At 38.1% G+C, this 18,304-nt stretch overlaps 1 protein-coding gene across 6 annotated transcripts in view; it reads right to left on the bottom strand.

Annotated features, from left to right (window-relative positions):
- LOC106086868 (axin) overlaps window positions 1–4,706 on the bottom strand; it is a 106,733-nt gene extending 102,027 nt beyond the window's left edge. For 2 of the 6 annotated variants that reach the window (XM_059363294.1, XM_013251693.2), the window contains exon 1: window positions 3,389–4,706. The gene's annotated coding sequence lies outside the window, so the exon portion shown is untranslated. The remainder of the gene's footprint in view (window positions 1–3,388) is intronic. The other 4 variants (XM_013251689.2, XM_013251691.2, XM_013251688.2 and 1 more) reach the window with 4 other exon arrangements.
- Window positions 4,707–18,304: the final 13,598 nt, after the last annotated feature.

Below are 18,304 nucleotides of genomic sequence, written 5' to 3'. Positions count from 1 at the left end.
GCCATTGAAATCTTGTAATCTCTACACATGAAAGCCATAGTGCCATATTTCAAATCAAATAACAATTGGGCCTTCCAGAGGTTTAGAAAGTAATATACTCTCTAAAAACGGAAATCGGGTTAATATGGAAACTATGTATAGTTGCGGTCAAAATAATATCAGCGCAGAAATATATAAATATTTATTAATTTTATTCCATAATGCGAATTTGACTGCAATCCGACTGCCCTCTTTACCTTTGTTGTGTTAAATTAAAATAGAGAGTAACTCGTGTGTTATTGGGTTGCCCAAAAAGTAATTGCGGATTTTTTAAAAGAAAATAAATGCATTTTTAATAAAACTTAGAATGAACTTTAATCAAATATACTTTTTTTACACTATTTTTCTTAAGCAAGCTAAAAGTAACAGCTGATAACTGACAGAAGAAAGAATGCAATTAGAGTCACAAGCTGTGAAAACATTTGTCAACGCCGACTATATGAAAAATCCGCAATTACTTTTTGGGCAACCCAATATTTTTGGTAAATAATATTCTAACAATTTTTGCAAACGTGGTCAGTGAAAAACTTTGTAGGGGGGCCACCTGTCGTTGGATAAAAAAGTTGATATCTGAAGAATAAACTAACAGAAAAAGTTTAAAATTTTACTGCATTTTTCTGCAAAAATGATAAGAAACGCATTAATACAAAAAATTAAGGTGAAAACAAGAGATGGAAAGTCATATACGACGCATACAACTAAGTTGTCGAAGAAAAATGTAATTGTAAGCACCCGCAATCCCTAACAGACTATCACTGTAATTAGAGACAGCGTTTGTCCATCCATAGACGTGGAAATTGTTCGCAGAACATAATGTGATATTAACTCTCATGACCGAAGTCCAGGAAAATGAATACTATTGAGAAAAATACATATTACAGAGACACTACAGTTTGTAAAATCTCACATTAATAGTCCATTAAAATATAAGAGAAATATTCTCTGATTGGATGAATCAAAAATTGTGTGTAACTATAAAAAGTTGTTTTGTAGGGTGGTTCTGGGTCCTGAAAATATGTAAAACGTTTGTAGAAAATAATTATATAGTCCTCAATATACAATTAAAACGAAAAAACATGGTGGATCGACATAATGGAGGCATCTCAATGCATTGAAATAATCCAAAATATTATGCCCTCATATGCCGAGATTAAAATGACTTTATCATGCAAATTTCAAGAAGATAATGATTCGAAGTACAACGATCTTTTAGCAATAAGGAATGATTAAAGACCTTATGGAATGATTCGCATAGCCGTCGGATCATAGTGCAATAGAAAATTTGTGGTACGATATCGACAATGAAATGGCCACAGCAAAACCCAAGAATAATAAGTTTTGACGCCTAGCAAAAAAATCTGAAGAAAAGGTACGCGAATATATTGGGTTGCCCAAAAAGTAATTGCAGATTTTTCATATAGTCGGCGTTGACAAGTTTTTTCACAGCTTGTGACTCTGTAATTGCTTTCTTTCTTCTGTCAGTTATCAGCTGTTACTTTTAGCTTGCTTTAGAAAAAAAGTGTAAAAAAAGTATATTTGATTAAAGTTCATTCTAAGTTTTATTAAACATGCATTTACTTTCTTTTAAAAAATCCGCAATTACTTTTTGGGCAACCCAATAGTAGATTCAAAGGAAGGTCCTTGTGAAGAATTCTTACGCCGCATAGGTTGTCAAATAAAATAATAATTTATAAGGACTAATGTATTTGAATACATTCGTACAAAAAAAGATAGGTAAAAAAAATTATCTGAATGTTATGTTAAATTTTAGTTATCAATGCTATTATTTCGACCGGCCTTAATTCAAAATTACCACATTTTCCGACTTTTTTTGAGAGCACTTAAAAATCTTTAACTTTATTAAAGAGTAAAAAATACAATGCCTGTAAATCTATAAAAAAAAAAATATGCTTCCAAAGAAAAATAAAATTTTTTTATTAGTTAAAAGATTTTTTACTCTGCGCTGCTATTTTTTTGACCGCAGCTGTATGTATATCTAACCATAAGACGAATTGGATCAAGCGACCTACTACAAAAACAGGCAGAAATTTAGGCACATAACTTTACACGTTCGAAGGAAAGCTTTCGACAGATAGGGGGACAGGCGGACAGTTGGACAGACACAACTATATCGCCTTAAAATGTCATGGCGGTATTACTTTAAGTAGAGTATTCTGTTCAGCTTTCGGAATGGTTGCGAAAAACTTAAACAAAATACTTATCATAATTTGTTAAACATAATAGCTTCAACCTTACAGAACTAACTAAATTTTACCTCTACATTTTACTAGCACAAATTGTTTTTAAAATCTCTTTTTAAGCCATCAGCCTAAAAAAAGATTTTATTTTTTCACTTGTTTTAAGTAAAATTTCGAAGTGCTACAACAAATGATGAGTAGGTGCAATAAATGAGTATGAATAAAATGTTCAATTATTTCTAAAAATATCTTTATGCAAACGTAGGTTTTCAAGAAATCAAATTCGGGTATCAGTTACTAATTCGGACCTATGGGTGGGATATTGTGCGAGTGTAGGAGGCATAAGTGTACTTCATGTATGAAATTTTAGCCAAATCGAATAATAATTGAGAATTCTAGGAACTCAAGAAGTCAAATCCGGGATATATTTAAATCTGAACCGATGTCGCCCGTTTACAATCCCCAACGATCTAACAAAAATCGCCATTTCATGAAAATTCAGCAATTCATAGTTCATATAGACAGCAAATTCAATATGTTAGGGTCTTATCTGCTTCCTGCGATTATTTGTCCCTAAAGCCGGTTATGAGGCCCATAGTGCATCGAATATGATGAATACGGTTCAGATGGCTAACAGTATGATATAGGAGATAGTTTGGTCTATCGCCGAATTGATTGATTGTACTACCAAAATTTATTAAGAAATTCTCAATGTTGAATTTTGCCATAATGTGGCGAATTTTTATGAAATTTCACTAGTCACCACATATATTATATTATTGGTAACAAAAAAAAAAAAAAACAAAGAATAACTCCTGAAAAAATAGGGTTTTAAAGTTCTTTTAAGAATTTTTTAAGCCTTGGTTTTGTGGGTATCATGTGGTAATAATAACTATGTATATATGTCATCATATTAGATGCAATGATAATTTATAATTTCCTAAGTACCTACATATGTAAATAAATATTCTACGAAAAAATCCCATACTGAATAATTAGATTGGGGCAAGGGCTACTGTCAATGTAAGGACTGCCAAAGTAAATGCAATGTCAAATGTATTGCACGTATGTGATGAATATACATGTGTGTGTGTGTTTATATGTGTGCGTTTTCAAGTCAAAACATAAATGAGACATCAAATTGTACACACCTTTGAAATCACTGCGACGACGAGGACAATCAATTAAATGTAGGTGTGCTTCTGCCAACAAAAATCAGGAAACCCAAGCAAATACACAGAAGCTTTTTCAGTGCTTGCTAGGATACTACAATAAGAGGATTGTTGCAGTTGTAGATGTTTGCGTATTTCTTGTTGCTGCTGTTTCTGCTGCTGCTGATTTTGTTGTGTGGGTGTGGACGGGTTGACAATTGCTCGGCTGATATGGTTAAACAACTTTTCATTTGTTACTGGAGGGGAAATGGAATATTGTCGTAACGATACCGATGGAACACAAGGAAATAAGTTTCTCATTTTGATTCTTTGCTCATCAGATTTTCATCACAATGGGTGTGCAGCAGTGCGGCAGTAGGTGCAACTTAGCTTTGTCATACGGAAGATGGATGCGTTGCACCACACGGCATTCACTCCTTCTTAGGATTTCTTAACAAAATAATGAAAAGGATAACAACTAAAAACCAAACAATCGAAACAGCAAGTAAATGACAATTTTCTTTTGGAATCACATACACACATTGGTTTGGTCATACGAACAAACACACGTTTGTTTGATTGTAGGACTGCTGCTACTGCTTCTGTTTTCCGTAGTAATGGTATGTAGGGTTGAGCTCGAGTACTTGAATTGCAGCTTGCGACTGGCTGCTATTCAGATGCCCATTACTAGCACCAGTATAAGTCCCAATTGGACGAATGGACTAATAGACCTCTGTTTTCTCAGTTTAGCTCCTTGGTGTAGTAACTACCAAGGACGCCTGCAGTCGTAGTGTATGTGGTGTTTCAGCAGGTGTAGTAGTTGTATGTTTTAGCACCATTAATCGGGGAGATTATTATATTTTATTCACTCGTTTACACAAATCAACTTTAACATGTTTTATGCTGTTTCTCAGACTCTTGCTAATATTGATAACTTTTTTGATTCTTTTTTGTTTTTTCTTATAGTTTCATTCTCTTAATTCAATAGAGGAGCGGAGCAACACCACCAACGAAAAGAAAAATTTTATTTTTTTTATTGATGATTTGACATTTAACTGTCACCATGTACCGATTACTTGCTCGATGTTTTTCTCAATGTGTCTCGATTAAGGAACAAAATCGCATTTGCTTTTGTTGTTTTCTTCCTCTTGTTACTGTTTGTAGTAATTTTGTTGTTTGTTGGACGTCGAATTTGATATGAATATGGGACTTATTTCAATGAACGGAATTAAACGATAACATATAAAAAATTAACTAAACAATTTGTTTAAATTTGCAACTAGTTTATATTCAAGAGACCGACGCAATTAATTTATTTTCACGTCTCATTCTTTCGACTTATTTTTTTGCTTTAGGTAAGGTTAGGATGGAGTTGCCATACTTTGGTGATGTATGTCGATTGTTGAACAATCGATTATTCAATATACATCAATCGTTTTTTCACAACTAATCGAAATATCATATGAGAATAAGTTGGCAACGCCGCTTTAAATAATGAGTACCGTTATTTTGAATTGTAATCCCACAAAAGTAATTCGTATTGATGTTTCTCACAACTACCTGCCATTTTCTATACAAAAGTTTAATGAATAGAATAATCGGTGCTACCACTCCAATGAGTAAAAGGGAGCTTTCTCTTTGGGAACCGCTATTTGATAAAAAGTACTGTATCACTATACCTGATAGAGCCGATTGGTGCTACAATATCCATGGTAATAGAAGGTACGTAGACTTCCATATGGATGGTCTCAGACTGGACGACCATGTTGCCATAGGATTTACTGAAACAATGCACATAACTTCGAGAAAGAGAGAAATTGTCATTCTTTTGAATAAGTATCCAAAACAACTGCCGAAGTTCGTCTTCGTCTCAACCGATAACGAAACGCTTCAACCAATATACCGGAAAAACAAAATGACTCATTATAATCGGAAAAATTTTTGAAAATGCTAAGATAATCTTAAATGAGCGGTATTTTCTTACATTAAAAAAACACTCAGCTCATCTAGACGGTTTTAATTTTTCCATGCGGAAGGACCTTGGAAGACGACTACATTTCACGGAGCTTTAGTCTCTCTTTGTTTACCAGTGACAGGTTTGGAGTGTTCCCCTTCTCTTTGTTTGTTATACCCACCACCATGGGACGTCAGTCATTCTGTTTGTTACACCTAGTAATATTCATCTGCGATGCTATAAAGTATATATATATATTCTTGATTATCTTGGCATTACAAGTCGATTTTGTGATGTCCGTATGTCGAAATTACGTTGATGTAGGTATAGCTCCCACTTCAAGTGGTCCTTCGATTTGACTTCTTGAGCCCCTAGAAGCTTCAATTTGCACGGAAAGTTTTCTTATGACTTTTAATATCCTTGCTAATTGTGGTTTAAATCGGTTATATAGCTCCCATCTAAGCCGATCGACCCTCCTGACAATTTACCCCATGTTTTTATATGAGATTCGTATTCTTCTCCAAAATACCTTGTCATTAAGTACCGATCGTTTAAACCGATCATTAAGTACCGATCGGTCTATATGCCCGTCTGGGGATTTTTTGGCGAGGAGCGTGCCCCCAAAATTAAAGATGTGATTTGTGTTTTTGGGTTACAATAAAGCAGTGGTGGCCAAAACTAAAGATTTCTTTATACTTGATTCCATTCTCAATGGAATCGCACTGCGGTACACCGTTCGGACTCGGCTATAAAAAGGAGGTCCCTTATCATTGAGCTTAAACTTGAATCGAACTGCACTCATTGACATGTGAGAAGTTTGCCCCTGTTCCTTAGTGGAATGTTCATGGGCAATATTTGTATTTGTTTGTAATGAAGGAAAGATTAATAATTTTGTTTAATATTATATTTTTTTAATAATATTACATAACTCTTATCCTGGCACGGGATAGCTGTGAGCACCACACAGGATGGAACATTGAGGTCTGATCTGTGTGGTGGCCGTGCTGTTACGAGAAGCTTAGCTGCGAGCTACCGGGCGCGTTCACAGTTTGCGGATAGTGGAATGATCCATACGGAGTAGCTGCAACGACACTCAGCTGTATCGAGTGGAGAGTCTCAGTGAGAGGTCGGACGGCACCGCCTCTTGCACAAATACTTATTGCCTATGATGCTCGATACGACAAGAAGGGTAATTGGTGCCTTAAATAACCAATGGCCACCCTGTTCCCGCGGCGATCGGTCCTTTGAGCCGGAACGAGCTTGCTTCTATACACGAGTATGACGAGGATCGCCACCTCCACATGCAAATGTGGTTACAACAACAACAATCTGGGGTATATACGTAAATCACCTGTCGTCATAATCCGGTGAAAATTCACTATTTATGCACCCATAACAGCTATATCGAAATATGGTCTGATTTGGACCAAATTCGGCACGGACATTGAGTGGTCTGATAAATACAAGTCACTGTTCAATATTGATCTTTTTGGCTGTTATATTCAAATATAGACCGGTCTGAACCACTAAGGACGCGGATGTTGAAAAGCCAAACATAAGTCATTTGTCAAATGACAACTACTTCCAAATTTGGACCATCTTGAAAAAGGATACCGAGGGGTTGACTCCTCACTGTTCTAAATTTCTGCAAAATCGGATAATAAATGTGCCTTTTATTGGCCCAAGACCTTAATTCGAGAGGTCGGTCTATATGGCAGCTATATTCAAAACTGGGCCAAATTGAAAAAATATGTCGAAAGGCCTAACACAACTTGCTGTTCCAAATTCCAGCGAAATAGGACACTAAATGCGCCTTTTATGGGCCCAAGGTCTTAAATCGAGAGATCCGTCTATATGGTAGATATGTCCAAATCAGGACCGATCTGGCCCAAACTGAAGAAGGATGTCGAGTGGCTTAACAGAACTCATTCGAACTTAACCTGCCTATGAATAAAAAAAGAATCTGTGTAAAGTTTTAGCTCAATATCTCTATTTTTAAAGACTGTAGCGTGATTTCAACAGACAGACGGACGGACATGGCTATATCGTCTTCGATTTTACGGAAATGTATATTTCGATGTATTGCAAATGGAATGTCAAAATGAATATACTCCCATCATTCGGTGGTGGGTACCAAAAACACAAATTCGCATAAATTTTTCCACTCATCTCGAATATATGTATTTTGGATATACGGGGACGCACAGTGGGCGAAAAAAAATTGGAATGAATGTTGCTTATTTGGGGAATATCGGATTAAATAGAAATTTTTTTAAGATTTTAGACGAAATCACAGCTCTGTTATCAAGCCTTTGACATTTATAAAGGGTGATTTTTTTGAGGTTAGGATTTTCATGCATTAGTATTTGACAGATCACGTGGGATTTCAGACATGGTGTCAAAGAGAAAGATGCTCAGTATGCTTTGACATTTCATCATGAATAGACTTACTAACGAGCAACGCTTGCAAATCATTGAATTTTATTACCAAAATCAGTGTTCGGTTCGAAATGTGTTCAAATTTTGACAAATTTTGTTCAGCGATGAGGCTCATTTCTGGTTGAATGGCTACGTAAATAAGCAAAATTGCCGCATTTGGAGTGAAGAGCAACCAGAAGCCGTTCAAGAACTGCCCATGCATCCCGAAAAATGCACTGTTTGGTGTGGTTTGTACGCTGGTGGAATCATTGGACCGTATTTTTTCAAAGATGCTGTTGAACGCAACGTTACGGTGAATGAACACATTTCGAACCGAACACTGATTTTGGTAATAAAATTCAATGATTTGCAAGCGTTGCTCGTTAGTAAGTCTATTCATGATGAAATGTCAAAGCATACTGAGCATCTTTCTCTTTGACACCATGTCTGAAATCCCACGTGATCTGTCAAATACTAATGCATGAAAATCCTAACCTCAAAAAAATCACCCTTTATTACTGCATAATAAAAAAAAAAAACAAAAATAAAAAAATTGTACGTTGCCGCAGTTATTACCAGCGTTTTACCATTGAATTGTTCGGATGCTCATTCGAGCATTACATAAACGTTAGGTTGTCTATTCTTCTGCATTATTAAATATGGGCTGCCTGTTATCAGTGTAACACTATCAAGTTTCTAACAAGTAGCATAAACTCACAGATACTTATTGAATGTTAGGTTAGGTTAGGTAAGAGTGGCAGACCTTTACGGACTCACTTAGACAATTTTAGGTCCATTGCGATTCCACAGTAGCGACAGACCAAGGCTTCCGGCGGGAATCGAACCCTCGAACCCACGACCCCTGTGCTGGTAATTCAAGTACGCTACCAACTCGGCTACCGGGGCGCCCTATTGAATGTTACAATAGTACTTTTCTTGAAAGGTCTTACCACAATCGGGTTTCGCGTTTTTGGAATTACTTACAACAAAATTTAAAAAATGTTGCTGTTAGCTCTGCGAGACGAGCAACTACCCTACACATTCCAGGGATACTGGAATCTGTGGGTATGCCTCTAGCGACATGTTAGCAAAGTTCTCAGGACCAGACCCGAAGGGCAACGAATGATAGATGGTCACAAAGAGCATTCCAAAACTATGTGGCCTAATCTGAACTTGAGAAGTCTACCGCTTTGCTGTCATTGGCTAGAACAGACGTCTCCGTCGTGACCAGTGTTGTCGTTTTTGGTAGGATCCTACCAAATTTTTTAAGTTTTTTCTCTTGGTAGGATAGTAGGCTGACCTTGATTTTTGGTAGGTTTTCTTAACACTTAAATGCCAAGTAAATTAATGATTTAAATTACAGGTAAATATTAGATGAGATAAATAACTAAAGTATAAGAAGCATATAAACATTTATGCAGATAAGAATTCTAGTTACACATGTGTTCTTTGATTTGTAAAACAATCGTTTTTCTAACCCATATTGGAGCCCAAAGTATTGGGTGAGGAGTATATATGTCATCTTAATTAAAATGTCTTCCAATCTGGAACATATTGGGCTCGGATGTCAAGGTATCTATTACTGTTACAACGGGTATTGCTGTGTCAAATTTTAGCAATATATATATATATATATATATATATATATATATATATATATATATATATATATATATATATATATATATATATATATATATATATATATATATACATATATATATATATGTATGTGTGTGTTTAGTACCTTAAATTGGGACATCGGCTTGTGTGGCATCTACGATCAAATATGGTCCATTCTCGAATGTTCAGAAGCCAATGAAATTCTTCTTTCTTTAATTGGCTATGATAGAACATTTGTTCCACTAACTGAACGTAGAATAGCGCTTCAAGCGCCTCGATCTTCTGCGCTTATTCCAAAATCTCTGACACCAAGTTTCGTGGTGTCTCCCACTACTTCATCCTTCTATCGGGCTTTTGGTCGTCCCGGTTTGTGTGTACCACCGTGTTTGCCTTCAAAAGACTTCTTTGTGATATAATTCCAATGTAATTCACGGTTTCAAATTCCATCGAAATCGTATTTCAGTTACTGCGGATTTTTTGGGCCGACTACCTTAAATCGTGGGATCGGTCTGACGGATCTAATACGATTCAAAAATATTACTTTTATGAGCTTAAAAGTCTTATCAGATGATTGCTCTATAAGAGGAGTATTAAGGAAAACTATTTTCTAGCTTATAGAATATTTGGTAGGCTTAGGTCGGTTTTGGTGGGATTTTGTATACATTTTGTTAGGAAATAATTTTCTTGAGTGGCAACACTGGTCATGATAGGTCACTGTCTAATCGGAAAACATGCTGACAGACTGAAGGTTGCCAGCCACGACTTTTGCAAAAGCTGTGAGGACATCGAAGAAGAAGAGACTCTAAAACAACTTCTATATGTGTGTCCCACACTAGCAGTCAGAAGGAGTTTCAGTTTGGGTTCTCATTTCTTTAAGAACATGTCTGATTTAGCAAGTTATTGGGCTTTATAAAGCGATCTGGATGGTTAGGTAGGAACTAGAAGGCACCTTCCTTCTTCTGTTCCTGTGGACGAAAACGTCTAAGTGAGTCTGATGGAAGACTGCCACTTAAACCTAATCTAACCGAAGGATGGGGGTATATTCATTTTGTCATTCCGTTTGAAACACATCGAAATATCCATTTCCGACCCTATAAAGTATATATATTCTTGATCAGCGTAAAATCTAAGACGATCTAGTCATGTCCGTCCGTCTGTCTGTTGAAATCGCGCTACAGTCTTTAAAAATAGATATATTTAGCTGAAACTTCGAATAGAGTCTTTTTTGTACATAAGCAGGTTAAGTTCGAAGGTGGGCCATATCGGACTAAATCTTGCTACAGCCCTCATATAGACCGGTCCGCCGATTTAGGGTCTTAGGCCCATAAAAAGCGCATTTATTGTCCGATTTTGCCAAAAATCGGGACCGTGAGTTGTATTAGATTACTTAGATTATTACTTTCGAGAACCTTCTTTAATTTGGCCCTGATCGGTACAGATTTGGACATAGCTGCCATATAGACCGATCTCTCGATTTAAGGTTTTTGGCCCGTAAAAGGCGCATTTATTGTCCGTTGTCGCCGAAATTTGGGGCAGTAAGTTGTGTTGGGCTCTTCGACATCCTTCTTCAATTTGGCCCTGACCATATAGACCGATATTTGGATTTAAAGTCTTGGTCCATAAAAGGCGCATTTATAATCCGATTTCACTGAAATTTGATACAGTGACTTATGTTAGGCTTTTCGACATCCGTGTCGCATATCGGTTCAGATCGGTTAATTTTTAGATATAGCTACTAAAAAGATCAATATTATGTAATACACAATTGAATAATGACTTGTGCTTATTAGTATTTGGTCCAAATCGGAACAGATTTCGATATAGCTCCGGTGCATTTTTCACCGGATTTTGTCGAAAGGTTGTTCACAAATATACCCGAGGTTGTTAAAATAACAACAAATACTTGCTAGTTTTTCTGTTCTCTTTGTTTGAAATGGCTGAAAATGTTGAAAGTGGAAATTACACACCGTCTGGCCAACCAACACAAAGGTCGGAAGTTTGTGTGGAGCATTTTGCCCGATATTATTAAATCCGACGGTCCAGGTAGCCACCATTGACATGTGGACGGACAATTATGTTAAGCGAAATTGTTTAGGCGTGACAATCCATTATCAAAACGACCACAAGATAATTGATTTGGTGTTAGGCATGAAATCAATGGATCTCGAGTGATCCACCAGCGTAAACATTCTAACATTGCACTTGGAACAAGTCATAACAAATACAACAAATAGAAAAATCATATCAAGCAAGAGCCATAAAAATTAACGTCCCTTTCAGCAGAATCATTCACAGGCCTCTCACCAAAACAAGTTTGTGAGTTGTCCGATTAAACCCTTGTGCCAATATATATTCATTTACAGGCAGTGGCAGTACCCCAACAACAAAATATTGAGTGTACTATCCGTCAAAATCAGTAATTAGTGCCACTCTGGTTTTGTGCATGTTACTAGTTCGCGCCATTTTTCGTTGTTTGTGTGCTGTATGATTCTAAACTATACACACACACAACTAAAACTCGTTGACACACACACACACGCACAACTAAAACTCGTTGACACTTCGCGAGAAAAAATTGTACTCAGCTGTTTGCGGTGCACTACCTGGTAATTATGTCATGCCTAGTGCTTCAATCAATTCCTTTTTAAATCACAACATTTTCGTTGCGTTTTGTGCGAGTTGAATAGACTGGTTTGACTTGTGTAAATGATTGATTTTACTCGTTTTTCAAAACAGATGATCAAGCCTACACAATCATACTCGTTTCAGCTTTCTGGCTCAGATCAACACATAAAAAGTTGTGGACTTATTTCCAATTTCTTTTGTCTTCTTTAAGACGATATTAAGGTAAGAGTGGCAGTCGTTTACAGACTCACTTAGACAATTTTAGGTCCATTGTGATACCACAGTAGCGACAGACCAAGGCGTCTGGCGGGAATTGAACCCACGACCTCTGCATTGGTAATCCAAGCACGCTACCAACTCGGCTAGCGGGGCGACCAAGACGATATTAAAAGCGTCTTAAAAAATAAGTTTGGCCTGAAAACTCAAAACACTTTTGAGGTTTTGCTCTACTGACCTGGTAGCTTCATCCCCAATTAGTATTTCCCTTCCCACAGATCAAGAGCGTGAAATTGTTCCACAGTGTATTTAGCAAAACAATGGGGGATGTCATGGCGAAACAATTAAAGGTGGTCTCATTTGTACAACAACCATTTGTATAACAATCATATGGTGCAATCCGCCATCTTGCCATCAAGCTGATCGATGTTTTACAAACACACACAAAGAAATTTGTGCGTGTGTGTGTACATGAGCTGAGAATATGTGAGAAAGAAGATGGAAACAAAGAGAATGCAAACAAAAGTCTGTCATCTTAATACCGTCAAATCTGGCCGGCTGTTAACAGTAGTTCGCATGAGACCACATTTTTCAATCCGCCTTGGGGGGATGTATAGATTTATACGGACACTTCCCTCTATTTTACTAAAATTTGTAACAGTGCGCTATATAAGGCCTACGTGCAAAATATGGCCTAAACGGACACACATTTGTAAATAGCTGTCATATAGACCATCTACCTTTTGAACGGCCGGATCTTAACAAGTAAAAAGGCGTTAAGTTCGGCCGGGCCGAACTTTGGATACTCGGGTATATATGTAAATCACCTTTCATCAAAACCCGGTGAAAATTGCATACCTTATGCCCCAAAGCTACTATATCGAAATATGGTCCGATTTGGACAAAATACTAATAAGTACAAGGCATTGTTCAATTGTGTATAACAAAATATTTTAATCTTGTTAGTAGCTATACCTAAAAATAAACCGATCTGAACCATATACGACAGGGATGTCGAAAAGTCACTGTGTCAAATTTCAGTGAAATTGGGTTATAAATGCGCCTTTTAGGGGGCCAAGACTTTCAATCGAGAAATCGGTCTATATGGCAGCTATATCCAAATTTAGACCGATTTGGACCAAGTTACAGACAAATTTCGACGAGCCTAACAAGGGCAATAAATGTGCCTTTCATGGGCGCAAAATCTTAAATCGAGAGATCGGTCTATATGGCTATAGTCTATATGGCAGCTATATCCAAATCTGAACCGATCTGGGCTAAAATGATGAAGGATGTCGAAGGGCCTAACACAACTCACTGTCCGAAATTTTTACAAAATCGGACAACAAATGCGCTTTTTATGGGCCTTAGACTCTAAATCGGCGGATCATTTTATATGGCAGATATATCCAAATCTGGACCGATCTGAGCCAAATTGAAGAAGCATGTCGAGTGACTTAACACAACTCAATGTCCCAAATTTCAGCAAAATCGGATAATAAATGTAGCTTTTATGGGCCTAAGACCCTAAATCGGCGGATCGGTCTGTATGGAGGCTATATCAAGATATAGTCCGATATAGCCCATCTTCGAACTTAATCTGCTTATGGAAAAAAAAAAAGAATCTGTGCAAAGTTTCAGCTCAATATCTCTATTCTTAAAGACTGTACTTAAAAAGTAAGTGGAAAATTTGTGTAAATATTTTGAAGTTTAGGTTAGGTTAGGTAGAAAAGAGGCTGCAGATATTAATCCGCTCCATGCCACTATCGATATACACCTAAGCCAGTAATCGGCTTGTTGAGCTCTCTAAGAACTATAGTAGTAAGTAACCTCTAAAAAGAAAACTTAAGTTAGGAATTCCGTGCTACTTACAAAATCATTAATTGTTTTCAATACCACTTCCCTAAGTTGGTTCATGTCTGGTATTGTGTCTTCACCTAAGTGCCGGTATTTGTTAGACGCGAAAGCCGGGCAATGACAAAGTAAATTCTCCAACGTCTCATCATCTTCCCTGCATGCCCTACACATGCTATCACTTCCCGCACCGATTTTACATAAGTAAGCTCGTAGTCCTATGTGTCCCGTTATGATACCAATAGCTATACTGACCTCCTTCTTGCTTCCTTTCAGTAAAAGCCTCGTTTGCTCACGACCTGGAACCCTTGGGATTTTCGCCGTCCTACCGACCGTTTCGCTGTTGCACAATGTTTCATGCACATTCGTCGCCCACTCCCCTAACTCGGACTACGTCGACCCGAAAGGCTTTGGATTAACCAAGTTTATTGACGACAGTCCTCTGGCCTTCACAGCCAAATCGTCTGCCTTTTCATTTCCTCTTACTCCGTTATACCCGGCACCCAAACGATGCGGATTTTGCCATCTTCAGAGAAGGCGTTAATCTCCTTCTTACACTGCAAGACTGTTCGTGACCTTACCGTCCTGGTTGTTATTGCCATTATGGCAATTTTACTGTCGACGTCCTCGTGTTAGAACCACACCATCTCACGCATTCCGTGATCGCCCGGATCTCCGCCTGCAGGACTGTATTATGCTTAGGCAGTCTAAAACATATCTCAGTCCCTGGGTTCTCAATGTGAACCTCCAGGCCCACTCTGTCCTCTAGCTTTGATCCATCCGTATAACATGATCTTCCGGATGGTAATACTAGGGTTCCGTCCATCCAAGACTGGGCCGATGGCAGCAGTGCCTCGCACTCGACTTAAAGGTTCATCTCAGGTATTCGATCGGAAACCTCTTCCCTTCCTTCCAGGTTTCCTAACGTCGCCTTGATTATACCGCGATGGTGTGAGCTGCTCCCATTCTCAATCCATTCTCCCATCGCCTTAAGTCTCACAGCCGCAGTGGCTGCCTCACACTTAATTTGTATGTCAATGGTTCGGATATCTAGAATAGTCTCCAGTGCCCTAGTAGGCGTGGTCCTCATCGCTCCGCCTATGCCAAGACAACATGTTCTCTGAACCTGTTGTATGATCCTTATGTTGCACTTTTTCTCCATAGTAGTTCACCAAACTACAGAGTAAGTATTGGTCTAATCATGCAAATTAGTCTGCCAATTGTGAACGGATACAGATATCTTCAATGAAAACACAGTGTCCGTGGCCGCCACATGACCAACTAGAAAGCTCCCTTAGCCTCAAATCACGAAAGAAGACAGATCGGTCTGTACGACTTCCCCTGCTCATGTCCTTTCCAGGTTTCAGTTGCGGGATCACACTGCCCATCTTCAAAACATTGGGCACTATAATAGTGTTCGGAAAGGCAGAGGACAGTTGTAAGGTACCCGACTCCAGGCAGATCCAATTTCTTCAGCATCAGTGTAGAGCTTGGCGCTACGGATGACATTCGTAGCTTCGTGCACTGTAAATTGGGATGGCTGTCCATCGGCACGGAGATCACGGATACTACGAATGGCTCCCATTCTAGCCTTGTCACTCTCGGGTCGATAAATTGACGTTTAGCTAAAGAAAATACCTCACAAGTATCCTAAGCAAAGAAATAAAACAAGTAAAAAGGCGTTAAGTTCGGCCGGGCCGAACTTTGGATACTCGGGTATATATGTAAATCACCTTTCATCAAAACCCGGTGAAAATTGCATACCTTATGTCCCATGGCAGTTATAACGAAGTATGTTCCGATTTGGACCAAATACTAATAAGTACAAGCCATTGTTCAATTGTTGGTCAATATTTGTCTTTTTAGTAGCTATATATAAAAATAAAACGATCTGAACCATATACAACATAGATGTCGGAAAGCCTAACATAAATCACTGTGTCAAATTTCAGTAATATCGGATTATAAGTGCGCCTTTTATGGGACCAAGACTTTAAATCGAAATATCGGTCTATATGGCAGCTATATGCAAATCTTCATCGATCTAGACCAAATTGCAGAAGTATGTGGAGGGGCTTAACTTAACTCTTAACTCTCTTTCCCAAATTTCGGCAACATCGCACAATAAATGCGTCTTGTATGGGCCCAAAACATAAAATCAAGTGATCGGTATATATGGCAGCTATATTCAAATCTGAACCGATCTGAGCTAAATTGAACAAGTAAAAAGGCGTTAAGTTCGACCGGGCCGAACTTTGGATACCCACCACCTCGGGTATATATGTAAACCACCTTTCGTCAAAATCCGGTGCAAAACTCATACCTTATGTCCCATAGCAGAAATATGTGGAGGGCTTAACTGAACTCTTTGTCCACAATTTCGGCAACATCGGACAATAAATGCGCTTTTTATGGCCTCAAAACCTAAAACCGAGAGATCGGTATAGATGGCAGCTATATCCAAATCTGGACCGATCTGTGCGATAATGCAGAAATATGTCAAGGGGCTTAACTTAACTCACTGTCCCAAATTTCGGCGACATTGGACAATCAATGCGTGTTTTATGGGCCTAAGACCCAAAATCGGAGGATCCGTCTATATGGCAGCTATATCCAAATCTGGACCGACCTGAGCCAAATTGACGGAGGAAGTTAAAGGGCCTAACACAACTCACTGTCCCAAATTTCAGCAAAATCGGATTGTAATTGTGGCTGAAACTGTGTACGGATAAATTTTCTACCATAGGTAGTAGATGGACTATAGCGGATCATATCTCGATATAGATCGATCTCCAGATTATGACTTCTTTACCTCATAAACGCCGTATTTTTAACCCGATGAAATTTGGCACAGTGAATTGTATTAGAAGCCACCGTATCACAGAGGCTTGTAATTGTGGCTTTTATGGGTCTAAGACCCTAAATTGGAGGATTGGTCTATATGGCAGCTATATCCAAAGGTGGACCGATCTGAGCCAAATTGACGAAGGACGTTGAAGGGCCTAACACAACTCACTGTCCCAAATTATAGCAAAATCGGATAATAAATGTGGCTTTTATGGGCCCAAGACCCTAAATCGGCGGATCGGTCTATATGAAGGCTATATCTAGATATAGTCCGATTTGGCCCATCTTCGAACTTAACCAACTTATGGACAAAAAAAAGAATCTGTGCAAAGTTTCAGCTCAATATCTCAATTTTTGAAGACTGTAGCGTGATTTCAACGGACAGACGGACGGACATGTCTAGATCGTCTTAGATTTTTACGCTGATCAAGAATATATATAATTTATAGGGTCGGAAATGGATATTTCGATGTGTTGCAAACGGAATGACAAAATGAATATACCCCCATCCTTCGGTGGTGGGTATAAAAAGGATGTCGTAGGGCCTAACACAACTCACTGTCCCAAATTTCGCCGACATCGGACAATAAGTGCGCCTTTTATGGCCCAAAAACCTTAAACAAAGAGATCGATCTATATGGCAGCTATATCCGAATTTTATCCGATTAGGGCCAAATTAACGAAGGATGTCGAAGGGCCTAACACAACTCACTGTCCAAAATTTCAGCAAAATCGGATAATAAATGTGGCTTTTATGGGCCTAAGACCCTAAATCGGCGGATCGGTCTATATGACAGCTATATCCAAATCTGGACCGATCTGAGCCAAATTAACGAAGGATGTCGAAGGGCCTAACATAACTCACTGTCCCAAATTTCAGCAAAATCGGATAATAAATGTGGCTTTAATTGGCCTAAGACCCTAAATCGGCAGATCGGTCTATATGGGTGCTATATTAAGATATAGTCCGATTTAGCCCATCTTTGAACTTAACCTGCTTATGGACAAAAAAAAAAGGATCTGTGCAAAGTTTCAGCTAAATATCTCTATTTTTAAAGACTGTAGGGTGATTTCAACAGACAGACGGACGGACATGTCTAGATCGTCTTAGTTTTTTACGCTGATCAAGAATATATATACTTTAAAGGGTCGGAAATGGATATTTCGATGCGTTGCAAACGGTATGACAAAATGAATGTACCCCCATCCTTCGGTGGTGGGTATAAAAACCAACCAAAACAAAAATCAGCTGTTCTGCAAATTTTCACTAGAAGTTGATCGCGTAATTTTGCTTGCAAATTTTTTAAAGAGAGTAAAACGATTCTTACTCTCCTGCAAATTTTTACCTCCAAATTTTTACTGGAAAAGTACGCGAACAG

The sequence above is a fragment of the Stomoxys calcitrans genome, chromosome 2, assembly GCF_963082655.1.
Source record: "Stomoxys calcitrans chromosome 2, idStoCalc2.1, whole genome shotgun sequence".
In the NCBI taxonomy this organism is placed as follows: Eukaryota; Metazoa; Arthropoda; class Insecta; order Diptera; family Muscidae; genus Stomoxys; species Stomoxys calcitrans.
Note: the sequence above shows the minus strand (reverse complement) of the source record. Positions and strands in the feature narration are given on the sequence as shown.